At 37.1% G+C, this 16373-nt stretch overlaps 1 long non-coding RNA gene across 1 annotated transcript in view; it reads left to right on the forward strand.

Annotated features, from left to right (window-relative positions):
- The window catches only part of LOC111768202 (uncharacterized), a 91392-nt gene extending 81323 nt beyond the window's left edge, over nt 1-10069 (forward strand). The window contains exon 3 of the long non-coding RNA XR_011426189.1: nt 8546-10069. This is a non-coding gene — a long non-coding RNA (uncharacterized lncRNA). The remainder of the gene's footprint in view (nt 1-8545) is intronic.
- Nucleotides 10070-16373: the final 6304 nt, after the last annotated feature.

Raw genomic sequence — 16373 nt, forward strand, 5'->3', positions numbered from 1 at the left:
CTACACACTGTCCTGGGTCTAAGGATAGAACATGGAATAAGAAAAAAGGCTTCTGGGGCCAGCCCTGGTTGCCTAGTGGTTAACTTCTGCATGCTCTGCTCCAGTGGCCCAGGTTTGGTTCCCGGGTGGGGAACTGCACTGCTGTGTTAGTGGCTATGTTGTGCTGGCTACCAGCAAAGCATGACTGCCTACATACTAAAAAAGGGGAGATTGGCACAGATGTTAGCTCAGGGTGAATCTTCCTCAGGAAAAAGAAAAAAAGGCTTTTTCAGTTTCTGTACAGAAAAGAAACAATCAACAAAAATAAAAAGGCAGTCTATGAAATGGGAGAAAGTATTTGCAAACCATATATCTAATGAAGAGTTAATATCTAAAGTACATAAAGAACTCATACAACTCAATAGCAAAAAACCCCAAATAATTCCATTAAAAAATGGACAGAGGATCTGAATAGACATTTTTTCGGAGAAGACCTAGACATGTCTATGAAATAGACATTTCATGTCAGGTACACGAAAAGGTGCTCAGCATCACTAATCATCAGGGAAATACAAATCAAAATCACAATGAGGTATCACCTCACACCTGTTAGAAGGGCTATTTTTGTTTTTTTGAGGAAGATTCACCCTGAGCTAACATCTGCTGCCAATCATCCTCTTTTTGCTGAGGAAGATTGGTCCTGAGCTAACATCTATGCCCATCTTCTTCCACTTTATGTGTGTGACGCCTACCACAGCATGGCTTGACAAGCGGTGCATAGGGCCGCACCCGGGATCCAAACTGGTGAGCCCCTGGCCACCAAAGTGGAACATGCAAACTTAACAGCTGTGCCTCTGGGCTGGTCCCTAGAAAGGCTATTAAAAAGAAAAGAGATGTTGGTGAGGATGTGGAGCAAAGGGAATCCATATACACTGCTGGTGGGAATGCAAACTGGTGCAGCCACTATGGAAAACAGTATGGAGAGTTCTCAAAAAATTGAACGTAGAAATATCATATATTCCAGCTATTTCACTTCTGCATATTTATCCAAAAGACATGAAAACACTAATTTGAAAAGATACATGCACCCCTATGTTCACTGCAGCATTATTCACAATAGCCAAGATATGCAAACAACCTAAAAGTCATCAATGGATGAATGAATAAAGAAAATGTGATATAGACAATGGAATGTAATTCAGCCTTATAAAAGAAGCAAATCTTGCCATCTGCAACAACATGCATGAAGTTTCTGACATTATGCTAGGTGAAATAAGTGAGACAGAGAAAGACAAATACTATATCATATTACTTCAATGTGGAAACTAAAAAAGAAGAAGGTGGTCTCATGTAAACAGAAAGTAGAATGATGGCTGTCAGGGGATGACAGGTGGGGGAAATTGGGAGAGATTGGTAAAATGGTACAAACTTTCAGTTATAAGATGAATAAGCTCTGAGGATCTAATATATAGCATGGTGACTATAGTTGATAATACTGTATTGTATAACTGAAATTTACTAAGATAGTGGATCTGAAGCATTTTCAACAAAAAAAGTAAATATGTGAGGTGATGGGTGTCTTAATTAACTTGATTGTGGGAATCCTTTCACAATTTGTGTGTATGTGTATATATATATATATATATAGGGGTGTGTGTGTATATATATATATAAAATCATCACTTACACTTTTAAAATATTATAATTTTGCTTGTCAATTATACATCAATACAGCTCAAATATAGATGTATATATACTATATATTTACATATGTATATTCTGCTTTATTGGTATATATGTGTATATATCTCAAAGAAGGAATCAGCTTTATTGAAATATATATCCAAAGGAGATGAAATCACTCTCTTGAAGAGATATCTGTATCCACATGTTCATTGCAGCATTATTCACAATATCTAAGATGTAGAAACAACCTAAGTGCCCATCAACAGATGAATAGATAAAGAAAATGTGGCAGAGTGATGTCCTCAAAATGGCAAAGTAGTTCTCTACCATTTCCTCTACAAAGAACACTGATGTTGACAATCACCCATGGACAACAGTGCCTTTGGAAGTCCAGGAATCCAGTGGAGAAGTTCCAGTACACCATTGGAACAAAGAGAAGTCTGGGGGCCGGCTCCATGGCTGAGTGGTTAAGTTGGCACGCTCCGCTGCAGCGGCCCAGGGTTCGGATCCTGGGCACGGACATGGCACCGCTTGTCAGGCCACGTTGAGGCGGCGTCCCACATCCCACAACTAGAAGGACCTGCAACTAAGATATACAACTATGTACCGGGGCAAGGGGCTGGAAAGAAAGCAGAAAAAAAAAATCTGAAATTAGAAGCATTGAAGAAGGTAAGAGGTAGAGTTTACTTTACCCACATCAGCCCTTTTTCGAGGTGGCACAGTTCAGTGCCAAGTGACCTTATTAGCCTGTGATTTCTCCCACGGGGGAGAGTGAAAGCATGTGAGTGAGTGCCAGGCTTCCCCACCTTTGCAGACACTGCCAGAGACCAATGTTTTTCTTGCCCCATCCAGAATACTGAGGTGTGCTGCAAGAATTGGGGGAAGGGAATGGCTGGGAGAACAGCAGTCAGGGCTCTCAGAAGGCATCAAAGGGATGCAGATCCTACTAAGCACTTTGCAGACTCCATGTCCTTGGGCTGCTGGAGATACATCACCGGTATATCCCCCAAGTAGCCTGTGGGCACCCCCAACACTCTATGTGTCTCGCTAACATGGACCTCATCTCCATGAGCATCATCCTTTGCTTGATTTTGAGGGCAGTGAAAGTGAGACTTTGTCAATAACTGGTGAACACACATAGAAAGTCAGACTGACTCTTCAATTTTGGGAGAAACCACACAAACTTAAGCATTCAGCACCATCCCTAGGGAAAGCAAATGGGAGTCTGTCATCACCCAGCGTAACTTTGTAAGGTCAAAGAAAAGGCATAAAGCTTAAGAATCTCCCTTACCCCAAAGAAGGGACAAGAAATGTGCAACAGGCATATCCATAGAAAAGTTCTTAGAAATCCTTGAAATCAATAACAGGGTGATGTAAGGTATTTCTCTCCAAAGTCAGTCAGTAAAGATTGGAGTTGATGACAGTTTCTTCAAAGGTGATGATAACAATGCAAGACTTTAATCAACACAAAAAATCAAAGAACATGACACACTGAAGTAACACAATAGTTTTCCAATAAACAATCCCAAAGAAATGGAGGTATGCAATTTTCCTGATAAAGAACTCAAAGTAGTTGTTTTTAGGGAGCTTGGTAAGCTACAAGAAAACACAGGAAGATAATTCAATAAAATCAGAAAAACAATACTGGAATAAAAAAAAGTTTAACAGAGAGATAAAAATCATAAAAAGAACCTAACAAAAATTATAAAGCTGAAGAATACAATAAGTGAAATGAAAAATATAATACAGAGCATCAACAACATACTTAATCAAAGAGAAAAAAGAATCTGTAAGTAGAATACAGGTCACTTGAAATTATCCAATTAGAGGAGAACAAAGAAAAAAGAATAAAAAAGAGTGATGAAAGCCTATGTGAACTATGGGATACCGTTAAGAGAAACAATTTATCCATTATTGGAGTCCTAGAAAGAGAATAGAGGGATAAAGGAGCAGAAAGCTTATTTAAAGAAGTAATGACTGAGAACTTCCCAAATCTGGGGAGAGATGTGAACATAGAAGTTCATGAAGCTCATAAACCACCAAAAATGTTTAACTCAAAAACATCTTCTCCAGACACATTAGTAAAAGCTCTCTGAAATTAAAGACAAAGAAAATTTTTAAAGTTTGAAGAGAAAAAAAATTTCTTCACATTCAAGGGAACTCTTAGAAGGCTATAAGCAGATTTCTCAGCAGAAACCTTGCAGGCCAAGAAAGCGTGAAATGATACCTTCAATGTGCTGAAAGAAGAAGACTGCCAACTAAGAGTACTTTACCCAGCAAAATTGTCCTTTAGAAAAGAAGAGAGAAAGATTTGCCCAGTCAAACAGAAGCTGAGGGAAATCATTACCACTATGAGAAATTCTGACAGCAGTTTTTCAAACTGAAATGAACAGATGCTAATTAGTAGCAGAAAAACATGAAAATATGCAACATTAAAAAAGGAAAGTATATAGTGAAACCCGTGTAATACTTTAATATTGTAATGTGGTGGTGTGTTAATCATATAACTCTAGTATAAAGGTTAAAGGACAAAAGTGTTAAAAATAACTGTAGCTACAATAATTGTTAATGGATACAAAACATTAGAAGGTGTAAATTCTGACATCAAAAACAAAACATAGGCAGAGAGAATTAAAGGGTAAGATTTTTCTATGTAATTGAGGTTAAGTTGTTGTCAGAATAAAATGGACTGCTGTGTCTTTAAGATGTTTTATGTAAGCCTCATTGCAACCACAAAGCAATAACCTGTAGTAGCTACCCAAAAATTAAAAAGAATGGAATCAAAGCATACCACTATGGAAAATCATCAATTCACAAAAGTAGGCAAAAAGAGGAAGAAAAGAACAAGGAAAATAGAAAACAGCCAAAAAACAATAAGATGACATTACAATGGCCTTACCCATCAGTGATTACTTTAAATATAAATGTATTAAATTCTCCAATCAAAAGGCATAGAGTGGCTGAATGGAAAGAAATCAAGATGCAACCATATGTTTCTTACAAGAAACTTACTTCAGCTTTAAGGACATACATAGAATGAAAGCCAAGGGATAGAAAAAGATATTCCATGCAAAGGGAAACCCAAAGAAAGCAGAAGTGAATATACTTATATCAGACAAAAAGATTTTAAGATAAAAATTGTAACAAGAGACAAAGGCGGTCATTATATACTGATAAAGGGGTCAAATCATCAAGAGAATATAACAATTGTAAATATATATACACCCAACATCAGAGCACACAAATATATTAAGGAAAAACTAACAAATCTAAAGGGAGAAATAGAAAACAATACAATAATAATAGAGAACTTCAGTGCTCCACAGGCAGCAATGGATAAATCATCCAGCAAAAAAATAAATAAGGAAACATTGGACTTGGACTATACTTTAGATCAAAAGGACCTAATAACCGTATATACAGCATTCTATCCAATGGCAGCAGAGTAAACATTTTCCTTAAGGGCACACAGAAAATTCTCCAGGATATATCATATATTAGGCCACAAAACAAGTCTTAGCTAATTGAAGAAGATTTAAATCATGTCAAGTATCTTTTCTAACCACAATGTTACGAAACTAGAAATCACTAGCAGGAGAAAAACTGAAAAATTTATAAATCTGTAGCTGGGGAATTTATATTTGATCTGGGAAAGGACTTTAAACAAAACAAACAAGCAAACAATAACAACAATACAACCCATAAATCTCTATTCAGAATTGTCCCTGAATAAATTGTTTAAGAAATTGGATCAACTAGAGAGTGGCTGTGGATGTTTAGAGTCGGCTGACTCTCCCTTAACTAAGACCAAATAAACAGCGCATTTGCCTTAGTTGAGAGGAAAAACTATATAGCCCAATCTTTATCTCTGAACATGCTATCCTTTCTCTATCTTTGTTTCTATTCCCAGAACTCTGAGGGTTACCTATATCCCATTACAAATATGGCTGAATATCACATGGTATGAATGAGAGATACAATTTACTTGGCCCAATTCTTTTCAAAATGTGTTTTTTTGTTGCAACTAAGAAAAAGCACTTATTTCAAACAACCCCCTTGAGAACACTTTTCTTCATTTCTTGAAAGAAAGGCATCATTATTTCCATCAATAAACAAAGAGCTAAGTAAAGATGTCAATGTGGAAGTGAGGCAGATAATTCCACTGTAGCTTAAAATAGTTATCACTACCCAGGTGAAGCTTCATCTAAGGGGTGGATAAGAAACAATTAGAATAGTAATTATAGTCTGACTTACAGTGAAAGTGATAGGAGAGAAAACTTCCAAAGTTTGTGTAATTTATGTAGTGGAATATCCAGGAGAGGGAGATATATAATTTTAAGACACTATAATCTAAACATATTGAATATTGTGCTTGGGAACTAATGTCCAATATTAATTATCAGTGGGTATGTGATGTGGGAAAGGGAGTTATATTTGTTGATATTTTCTCCAGTCATTGATTTTTACCATTTTGAAAACCATTGGATTCTCATTAAATGATGCCAAGAAAGTATAAGATATAGCAAACAAACAAAAAATGGCTGAATTATTTTTAGCCTTTACTATTTTGAGTGATTATTCAACTCATTGGTATTTCCTCTGATCAGTTCCCTTTTTCACGACATGAGCATTAACTATCAGTTTACCAACCATGATAGGTAGATGAGCTGGCTTCCTCTTATGATAAAAAGATCTTTGGAGATGAGTAGACCTTAGTTCTAATTCTGGTTACATCTACTATCTAGATGACCTTGGGCAAGACGCAAAATTTCTATGCCTCAATTATCTTCCACGACAATCAAGAAAATATAAGCTCTACAAATGTTCACAGGTTCCCAACATTCACAAAGTTATCTTGTTGGGCACATAAGCAGTGTACATAAGTGAACTATATACAAAAGCCTAAACCATGGTATCACCCAAGTCACACCCAGTAGCCTAAAAAAATATTTATATTCATAATGAGTTGTTTCTCCCAGAAGCCTTTAAAATTCTGAGATTTTATGATATATAGAAATGTCATAAATTCCAGTAGAGATTCATGTTTGTTTTTATAAGAAAATTTTATATTGACTCATATTTGACACATACTTTTGTTCATATTTTTATCTTTTCATTAATTTTTTCATTTATCCAATGTGAGTTTCCTACATGGAAAACTGTATGATTTAATGTTTTTTGGATACACAGAGAAATAAGAGGTATGGGCCTGTCCTCAAACTGGCTTCAGTCTAGTCATGGGTAAATGGGTATACATGAAATGCAAAGGCCCTCCGGGGAGAGAGCAATTGTTACCTTAGGTTTGTAAAGAAGGAAAAGCGAGTGTGGAAAGGACTTAATTTGAACCCTGCTGCTTCATGCTAAAAGATCTCCCACATCAGGGAACAAATGAACCAGGCATTGTGAGTGGCTGGGGAGCCTTTTTCCTGTCTTTGAAGTAAAATTACTTACGGATATTTCATGTAAAGAAGCCTTAAAAGTTAGGTAACAATCCATTTAGAAATTTATATCATCTTCTGATGACATCACACGCCTAGCGTTTAGTCACTTATCGATCTAAAATGGTCACCTTCAAAACCAGAGAGCAATTGTTATCCCCCTCTCCTGCCCCTTGGAACAAAATATTAACACTTCTGGCTGAGAAAAATTCTATCCCAGAAAAGAGGCTTTTCTACTTATATCTTTTCTATCTAACATCCAGTTAACTTACTTTGTTCCTTTTTGTTTTCTAGTTGCTGGGCCCTGAATTTAAAATAAAAGATGGCTTTGGTGACCTCAGTAGATTTGTGTGTCCAAGATCAGGGCTGATAAATAATATATGCTCAGGGTATCCATTATTAATTTTTACTATCAGCAGTAAACAATGGGAGCCTAGCCTCAGCTCTGCTGTCTCTTCCACTGGAGGCAGTTAGCTCATTCCACAAGGTACGTTCAGAACTTCGTCGGCTTGTTTATATGTATGTTCTGAGACACTGTGATTGGGAACCTCATCACAGAATGTTTTGCATTGGGCCCTCATGGAAGTCTCAGCATGCTGTTTATTCCCCACCAAATAGAGTTTGTTAAGATGCCTTGTGCTGCAGCTTGCTGGACACTGTTCAGAGAAATGGAACATCCTTCCATAAAGCCACAAAGCATGTAGTCCAAAGCACAAACAAATCTCACTGCACTAACATCCCACTCTTCAATCCACACCATTCTGACCTGTCATAGCTCTACAACAGCTGCAGAGGGAATAACTCTTGCAGAGAGGTTTAGGGTTTTCCTTTAATGTAAGATATGTGTATAAGTGACTTTCGAAAAAGGAGAGAATCTTTTCCAATTTTCTCTCTCCACATTTAATAGTGCCTGGCATTTCAATAGATGACATTTAATATTTGAAAGGGCATAATTTCTTTTGGTGCACAGAAGAGATTCTGTTATGTTTCTGGCAGATATAGAAAAATTCCCGTCTCTCCATGAGATCTGCGTTGCAATTTCTTTGTGTGATGGAAGTTTCTCAATATTTACGCCCTCCACATTGTCCCTCAACTGGATCTACATAAATCCTCTATTTCTTATTCCTTTATAGGTCTACAATCACTCACACGAAGCAACAAAAATTAGCCAAAAATGCTAGAGCTGAAAGTAGTTAGAGAAAAATCTAGTTTGATGCTTTTCAGATTGTGTTCTCCTGAGACCAGGCGTTCTGGAAGGCACCTCAGGGGCAGAGGAAGCTGTGTAAGGAACTCTCTAGAGACCCTACTCTGCTCAGTCAGAGCAGCTCTGCTTTGGAATGTTTCATACATTAAAACTTTTAGTGAAATTTTATTAAAAATAAGATTTTATTTATTTAAAACAACAACTAAAGACTCCTGAACTCACACTATTTATTTCACAGGTGGGGAACTTCATAGAAAAGATCAAACAGAGGCCCTAGAATGGTGAAAACTGTCTCTGAACTGCTAGTGTTACACCCAGCCCACGGAAACAAGACAGGAAACAACAAACAGCAAATCCCAGAGTGACCAAAAGATAGAAGACTCAGGCTAGAGAACTTGCCAGAAGAGTGAGCTCCACTTCAATAGCTACATTCCTGCAAATTCTTGCTCCATGTTATTTCCTCCTTGCCTAATAGAAAGGTTAGCTTTCAGTCTTTGTTGAGTAATGGCTAAGAGAAAAGAGAAGATCTCAAAAGTGTAATGCTCTGGCAAAGATATTTAAAAAAAAAAAAATTTACAAAGCTTGATACTTTGTATTAATTTATTGTGAGAACATAATGGAATTATATGAAGAGCTCATTGAAAAAAGATGACTTCCATCTTTTATTTCAATTCTAAACCTGTTTAAAACAAAGAATTCTATTATTTCTGTTATAACTCCTATAATCTATAGCACAGTATGTTGCATGCTTGTGTGTGTATATATATGTATGTATATATAAATGTATATGCACATACATATATATAAATACACAGTGTTTATTAAAGTGTAAAACTGAGGAGATAAATAAATCTACTTTTTATTTCTTGCTCTTGAAAAAATGTATTAGCCTCAATCCTTTATAAATATCCTCAGTTAAATACAGGCAAATATATAATTGTGGAGTATTAAATTGTCTCAACTGCCTGAGTTAATCAATCCATTAAAAAGTATCTGTTGAAAAGGCATAAGACACTGTTAAAAATTACAGAATACATAAAGAAGTTGCAGGCCTGGTTCTTGCTCTCAAAAATTTGTGATCTATAAGAAACTGTTGACAAATGCTAAACAGCTGTTAGGGCCAAAATCCTGTAATAGGATTTCCCAAACTTTGCTGCACGTTGGAATCACTTGGGAACTTTTAGAAAATACTGATGCCCAGTAATCATCCCCAATTGTATGTAATTGTATGGGGTGCAACTTGAACAGTCCTGATTCTTTGGTATATATTGGACACTGTTTTCTAAATAATACCAAATTCTCTGTTATTATCAAGTCTCCAGCCCTCGGTACTTTTTAAAGATCCTCAGATGATTCCAATGTGCAGCAAAATTCAAGTCACTTTTCTAATGCCACAGTCCTATACCCAGAGATTTTGATGTAATTGTTTGAAGGCAGGGCATGGGCATGAAGAGGTCTACACGTTCCCCAGGGAATTTTAATGTTTGCCCAGGGTAGAAAACGACTGTGTTAGAGCAGGTGCTCAAACATGGTTGCCTATTGAAATCAGCCACACATAGAGATTTTTTTAAAGCACAGGAAAGTTTGAGAACCATTACTTCAGAGGCTGTGTTTCTCAAAATATGGCTCATAGGCTACTAACCTGGGGATCCTTATTGAAGATACAGATTACAGGCTCTTCCCATGTACCTACTAAATCAGACTGCAGAGTTTTGCCGGAAGTCTTCATTTTACTAAGTTCCAAATAAAATTGATTGCTATTGATCAAGAGCAGTCGTTCTTCACCCAGGGATATTTCCCCTCAGGAATCATTTTGCAATGTCTGGAGACATTTTCAGCTGTCACAACTGGGATGAGTGTTACTGGTATCTAGTAGGTAGAGTCCAGGGATCTTTCTAAACCTCCTAGTGTGCCAGTGTAGACAACAGCCCCTTACAATAATTATCCAATCCAAAGTGGCCATAGTTCTTGGGTTGGGAAAACTTGTCCTAGAGCAGTGGTTCCCAGCTTAGACTGCAATAGTATCAACTGGATTGCTTCTTAAAACATAGATTGCTGGGCTCTACCTGCCAGAGTTTTCGATCTAGTAGATTCAGGATGAGGGCAAGGAATGTGCCTTTCTAACAAGTTCTGATGATGTTGATACTGCTGGTGTAGGACCTACGTTTTGTGAACCACTGATCTACAGGTTGCCTCTCATTTGTCATCTAATGTTTTTGACTGGATTAGAAATAAAGTTCATCAAGAGATGGAAATTTTAATGTAGCAAGGAATACTACTGAGAACTTGAAAACACTCAAGACCAGTGTGCCTCTAAACCTCTAAAATTAGGCTTTTCAAGATCTGATCATTCCTCCATCTTTATTGTCAGTATCCAACCATAGGGCCACAATTTTGTTTTCATATATTTCACTCACCCCAATATAACATTTGTAATTGTTTTTATTTGGTCTGCAGGTGATTCTTGGCATTCCTCTCGTAAGGAAACCTTTAATAATACAACCATCACAGCTCAAATATCTGTGGTACATTTAGGGAAGAATTACTATCCAGGTCCAATACCTTTTTTAATAAGCAGATCCTGTTTATAAAATAAATACTTTTTAACAATGTACTTAACTAACAGAACAAACACAAGCCATATAAGACCACCTTTGAGCTGCTTCTCATTGATTCTTTTAAGACCATTCCTTCCCCAGATCATTGTAATCAACAGTACCAGACACATAACAAAAAATGTTAATGACATCTCTGATAGAGATTTAAAGTGTTTTCATCAGGCCCTCCGTCTCTGCTCTCTCCATTAGAGCCATCAGTAACAAGAGAGACAAAAATTATAAATCTGTAACTAGGCAACAAGGACAAAGCTAATGAACATTAGGCCAGAGATAGTAGCCTTTATAAATAAAATCCAAATAGCACCTTAGCTGAATATATTTTTCCAGTTTATTGCTGTTTTGACAGAAATGAAACCAAGATATATTCCTCATACTTTGTTTGCTTTTTTCTCTTTTCCTCTAGTTTATGTCCTGCATTATTACTTTGTGGAAAGAGACAGAGTGAAAGTAAAGAAGTCCATAAATTAGAACAAAACTGTTTTACTGTAAATACTTCTGCTTACTTATATTGTCTTGTTTTAATGCGTCTAATCAGTGGGTTTTCCAAAGTAATTCCTGGGGTCTCCCCTGTGTTTGGTCATGCTATCTACAATTAAAAGGTGTGTTTTGTGAGGCTAGCAGAAAAAAAAATCTGAGGGAATGTGAATACATGGAGAAAAATCAAATACAGACTTACAGACAGAATCGCATATGCTTTGGTATTGTTATCTCCTTTCAAAACAGGGAACAAAGTGTTCTGAAAATCTAGTAAATTCATTCTATTTTTATAAATGTATGATTTCACTTTAGTTACAGGCATTGTCCTTCTTTTATTGCTTAGTTTTTATATGGTTGGCTTTCACCAAACTCTTGAACTGCAAGAGAACTGGAATCTTTAACACAATCTTAGGGTAATTGTTTCTATGGGATTCTCTTAAGGGCTTCTGGTCCAATATGCAAATATTAATTCAATGTCAAACAAAATATAATAAAAAATAATTAGTATCATTTTTGTTTTGGACTTGCAGATATAGTCAAACTTACCTGTTTTATTCTTTTTAGTTTAGCCAAAAGACCATGAGACTTTAGTGAGAATCCCATAGTAGTGCTAAGCTGTCATCTCTGTGTGGTCCATTGACCGCTGGCACACCAGAAAAGCCCTCTGGAGATTCAGTTTTCAAGTTGAGTGGTAGGTCTTCTTGAATAAATAATAGGAGGAGTCCAAAGGGGCCTGTAAAAGTAGCTAATGGATGCCAGCAGGTAAACGCCAGCCCCAACTCTGCAGAGAATGCTTCAGGTAAGAGGGGAGAATTCATTCACCCTCTCTCTTAGAAACAAGTTGATTCTTGGTAGAAAAAAATGGGACTAGGGGCATACATATGTGGTGTCACTTGTTCTGTCCCCATCTAGAGATGAGATAACACCAATTTCCTTGAGAAAGAAAACTGTAAAAACTTTTATAAGAGATAGGCCTTCCCTTTAATAGACCACTAAGACTTTGTAATACAGTTAAGGTGAGAATCCGTCTCCCAGCAGCACTGGTGCCCACAGGAATAACCAGGTCCACAGGGCAGGAGGAGGATGACTGACTAATTCAAAACCCCAAGTTACAGGACAGCCGGTCCAGGTTCAAGGAAATGATATGGAACACAAAGCTTAAGGCATCTGATCACCAAGTAGACATTAACATCAGGAGATAAACCGGAAGATTTTCTGCTAACCCAAGGTAATCTCAGCAAAGTGAAAACTATGATTAAGATTTTCTGGTAGGACTTCAAAAATTAAAATAATTTCCTTTTTCTCACCTATAGATTATGTTTGTACTACAACCACAAACCCAGTTAGTTGAGGCACTTTGAAAATAGTGGGTTACATTTTATTCAATAAAAAACACACATCCTGAGATACAGTGCTATTTCATAAAACAAAAAAAAGAAGCCCTGGGAAAGGAGGACAGGAAAGAAAAGATAAACCAAATGATATTCATAGTAACATAAAGAGCAAAATTGATATAAGAGACCAAAAAAAAAGAAGAAAAACCCCTGAATTAACATTGAGTTAATTATTGTCTCTGGTTAAAGATTTTACTATGTGAAACAAAAGGCAACATGGCCTTTAAGTCTAGAAGAGTTAGAATGTTTCATTACATCAGTCTCACACCAGGACTTTTGGCAAGAACATTCCCTCAGCATTTTACAAATTATTTCAACCACTAATAAAGTGATTATGATGCAGCTTGAAAGTGCAACACTTAAGTTTTATAGCAAAATGGCAGAACCAATAAGTAGGCTTTAAAACCATAGAACACATGCTAATTGAGTGAAAGGAAATATCGATTGAAGTGGAAATGCCCAGACTGCCAATTTTCATCCACCCGTCGTATACCATCACATACACACTTAAGCAAATGTGCAATTCGAATGATTACAGCAAATGAAGATAGGGATGTTCAAAACCAGGCGAAAGGCATAGGACAGACTCACTAAAACATTCTCAGCTTTCCCTTTTCTGCTTTTCATAGGCGTCTTAAGAGTGTGTACCTGTGCATGTGTGCTGCTGTTTTTGGTGAAGGATTATGTTACCTTCTTTTTGGCATGTCCTCTTACAAATTAATTTTCAAATTCCAGAGCAGCAGGAATAGGAACCAAGAGGTACAGTGGGAGCTACTTCTGTGACCTTATGGGTTGAAGAGAGTTTGTCACAACTGGGAGATGGAAAGAGGGTAAGAGTCAAAATAATCTAGCAAGTACACAGGATGCACTTGCTAGGTCTCACATATTTTATTGGAAGGCAAGAGGAGGGATATTGAATACATCAAAAAAACACGTATCCTATCCTCAAGAATCTTAGTTTTAATGGGAAGCATATTTTCTCCTTGTATTGTTTAGTCATTTATTAAAGAAATATATTTTGTGTGTCTGCCATGTGTCGGGCACTGAGCAGGGTGCAGAGAGATTTAAGATATTTTTATTCCCATTTAATCAACTCTAATACAAAAAAAGAAAAAACTAATCTTTTAGAAACAAAAATCTGGTCACTCATTCTAAGACCTGCTCTTGCTTCTTTGGCATTCCAGTTCTTTGGGGTCACCCCCTCCTGCAGTATCTGCTGCTTACTTTATTCCCAGCTCAGTCTGCATGATTCCTCTCCTTGCCTTTTATGCTTTAGCTCCACTACCCTCTTCAGTACTCTGAATACACTATGCATCTCCCTGTTTCAGAGCTTTCTCATCACCTGTTCTAGAAGACGCCCCCCCCTTCCTTAGCTATGTCTTTCTTATCCTCAGGACTGGTATGGGTTTATATGCAATCCTAGGATTCAGAACTTCTTGAAGCACTTATTAAAATTGGAATTGATTAGTAATTTAGGTGATTATTTGTCTGTTTTTTCTTCTGGAATAAGCCCTTCATAAAAACTGGAATTCGTCTGTTTTGCATAAAAAGGTATCCCAAGGACCTAGCACAGAGTTTAAAGTAGATTCAATGAATAGTGTGCATAAATTAATAGAATTTTTAAAAACCCAGAATAATGCAATTCAGTAGTTATCGGAGGACAAAGACGATGCTTTTCATCACTGTGTTCCAGGGACGAGGACCGTGATTGTATGGTGGGACTGAGGCAGTAGGTGAATGAACAAGTAGGATTCTGACAACAAATCAATAGAAGAGGAGAGAGGAAGGATATCAGTGAACACGGGATATACATATGTGTGTGTGTGTGTGTGTGTATGTAATAAAAAATTCCATAAAGTTGGGGGCTGGCCCCGTGGCCGAGTGGTTAAGTTCGCGCGCTCCGCTACAGGCGGCCCAGCATTTCGTCAGTTTGAATCCTGGGCGCGGACATGGCACTGCTCATCAGACCACGCTGAGGCAGCATCCCACATGCCACAACTAGAAGAACCCACAACGAAGAATACACAACTATGTACCAGGGGGCTTTGGGGAGAAAAAGGAAAAAATAAAATCTTTAAAAAAAAAAAAAATTCCATAAAGTTACTGGAAAGCAATCCAGGTGCTAAATTGGAAAACAAGTGAGAGTTCTTATGGAAGGCTACTTTTATGCAGTAGCATTTCATTTGAATAAAAGGAAGGAACCAGCCGTGCCAAGAGAAGCAAGGAGCATTCCAGGCAGAGGGAGCAGTGATTACAAAAAGCCTGAAGGCAGGCAAATGATTGGTGTGTTAGCATCAACAAGAATGTGTCCTCGTGGGCTGGAACATGTTGACTTAGATGGACAGCAGCACAGATAGAGGCTGAGAATTAAGCCTAAGGATGAGATCACCTAGAGCTTTGAAGGCTGTGGTATGATTTTGGATTTTAAAAACAATGTGAAGCCACTGAAAAAGTTTAAGCAGAGATGGCATGATTCAATTTGTGTTTTATAAAGGTCACTCTGGCTACCGTGTAGAGAGTGCACTGCAGGACGAAAATCCTGGATACAGGCTGCAGTAGAGTGATTGGAAAATAGGAAGAGGAACTGAAGTTTCTCTCTTTCTAAATTAATGCTATGGTACCCTAAAGTCAAGGAAATTGTTCAGAGTATGTTTTATTCCTTATAAATATCTGGCATGTTTATTTTGCTACAAAAAAAATTACACTGTTAAATCTCTGTTTTTAATTATCTTACAAATATGCCAGAAGCAATAGACTTCAATCTGTACTTTCTGATATGCTCTTGGTTTTGTATAGGAAATGAAAAAAAAAACAAAAGCCCTGAGCTGTCACCACAGTGGGGTGAATACTCACCTGGTTTCAGCAAATCCAATACTTCTGCTCTGTTTCTATGTCTATGTCTATGAAGCATCCAGGGCTAGAAACGTCTTAAGGGGTCCTGCTTTCCTTTCTCACATCACCATAGAAAAATATATGCTCCAAAGAGGGCTGTAGGAAAATTCTTTCACAACTACGTTTATATTTCTCATGCTGGTGTGTTTTCTATAAATTATTTTTAGAAACAAGAACCACTGATATTGACACAAACAGTGTGTGCTAAACAGCCTTACACGGACATGCAGATCGACAACCATATTCTGCAGCAAACAGTCATTCCAGTAAACACACGCATTTATACAAATATTCACATGCTTATTTCATTGCCTAGAGTATAGAATGTTTTACTAATTACATTTTCCCAAACACAGCTACTTATCTACAGATAACAAATGGTTTTGTTTTTCTGATACTTTGTAGGGAGAAAGCGAAGACATAATATGAAGCGACTATCAAAATTTCATGGGTGGTTTTCCATTCTGCTTCCAATCATGTCACTTTGTGGTCTAGACGATTTTTCGTAGTTGAAATTCAGCTAGGGATAGAGGAAAGAGCAAATGTGAAATGTATGAAATATGTTTCCTTGGTAATGTTTTTATTTCAAAAAGACAATTTGTCAATTAAAGGTGAATATCTGAGAAATACTGATTCACAAAGTGGGGAAATGTCCTGTGTTATTTATGGATACGTAGAGGGCCTC

Source organism: Equus caballus, chromosome 15, assembly GCF_041296265.1.
Source record: "Equus caballus isolate H_3958 breed thoroughbred chromosome 15, TB-T2T, whole genome shotgun sequence".
NCBI classification, from domain to species: Eukaryota; Metazoa; Chordata; class Mammalia; order Perissodactyla; family Equidae; genus Equus; species Equus caballus.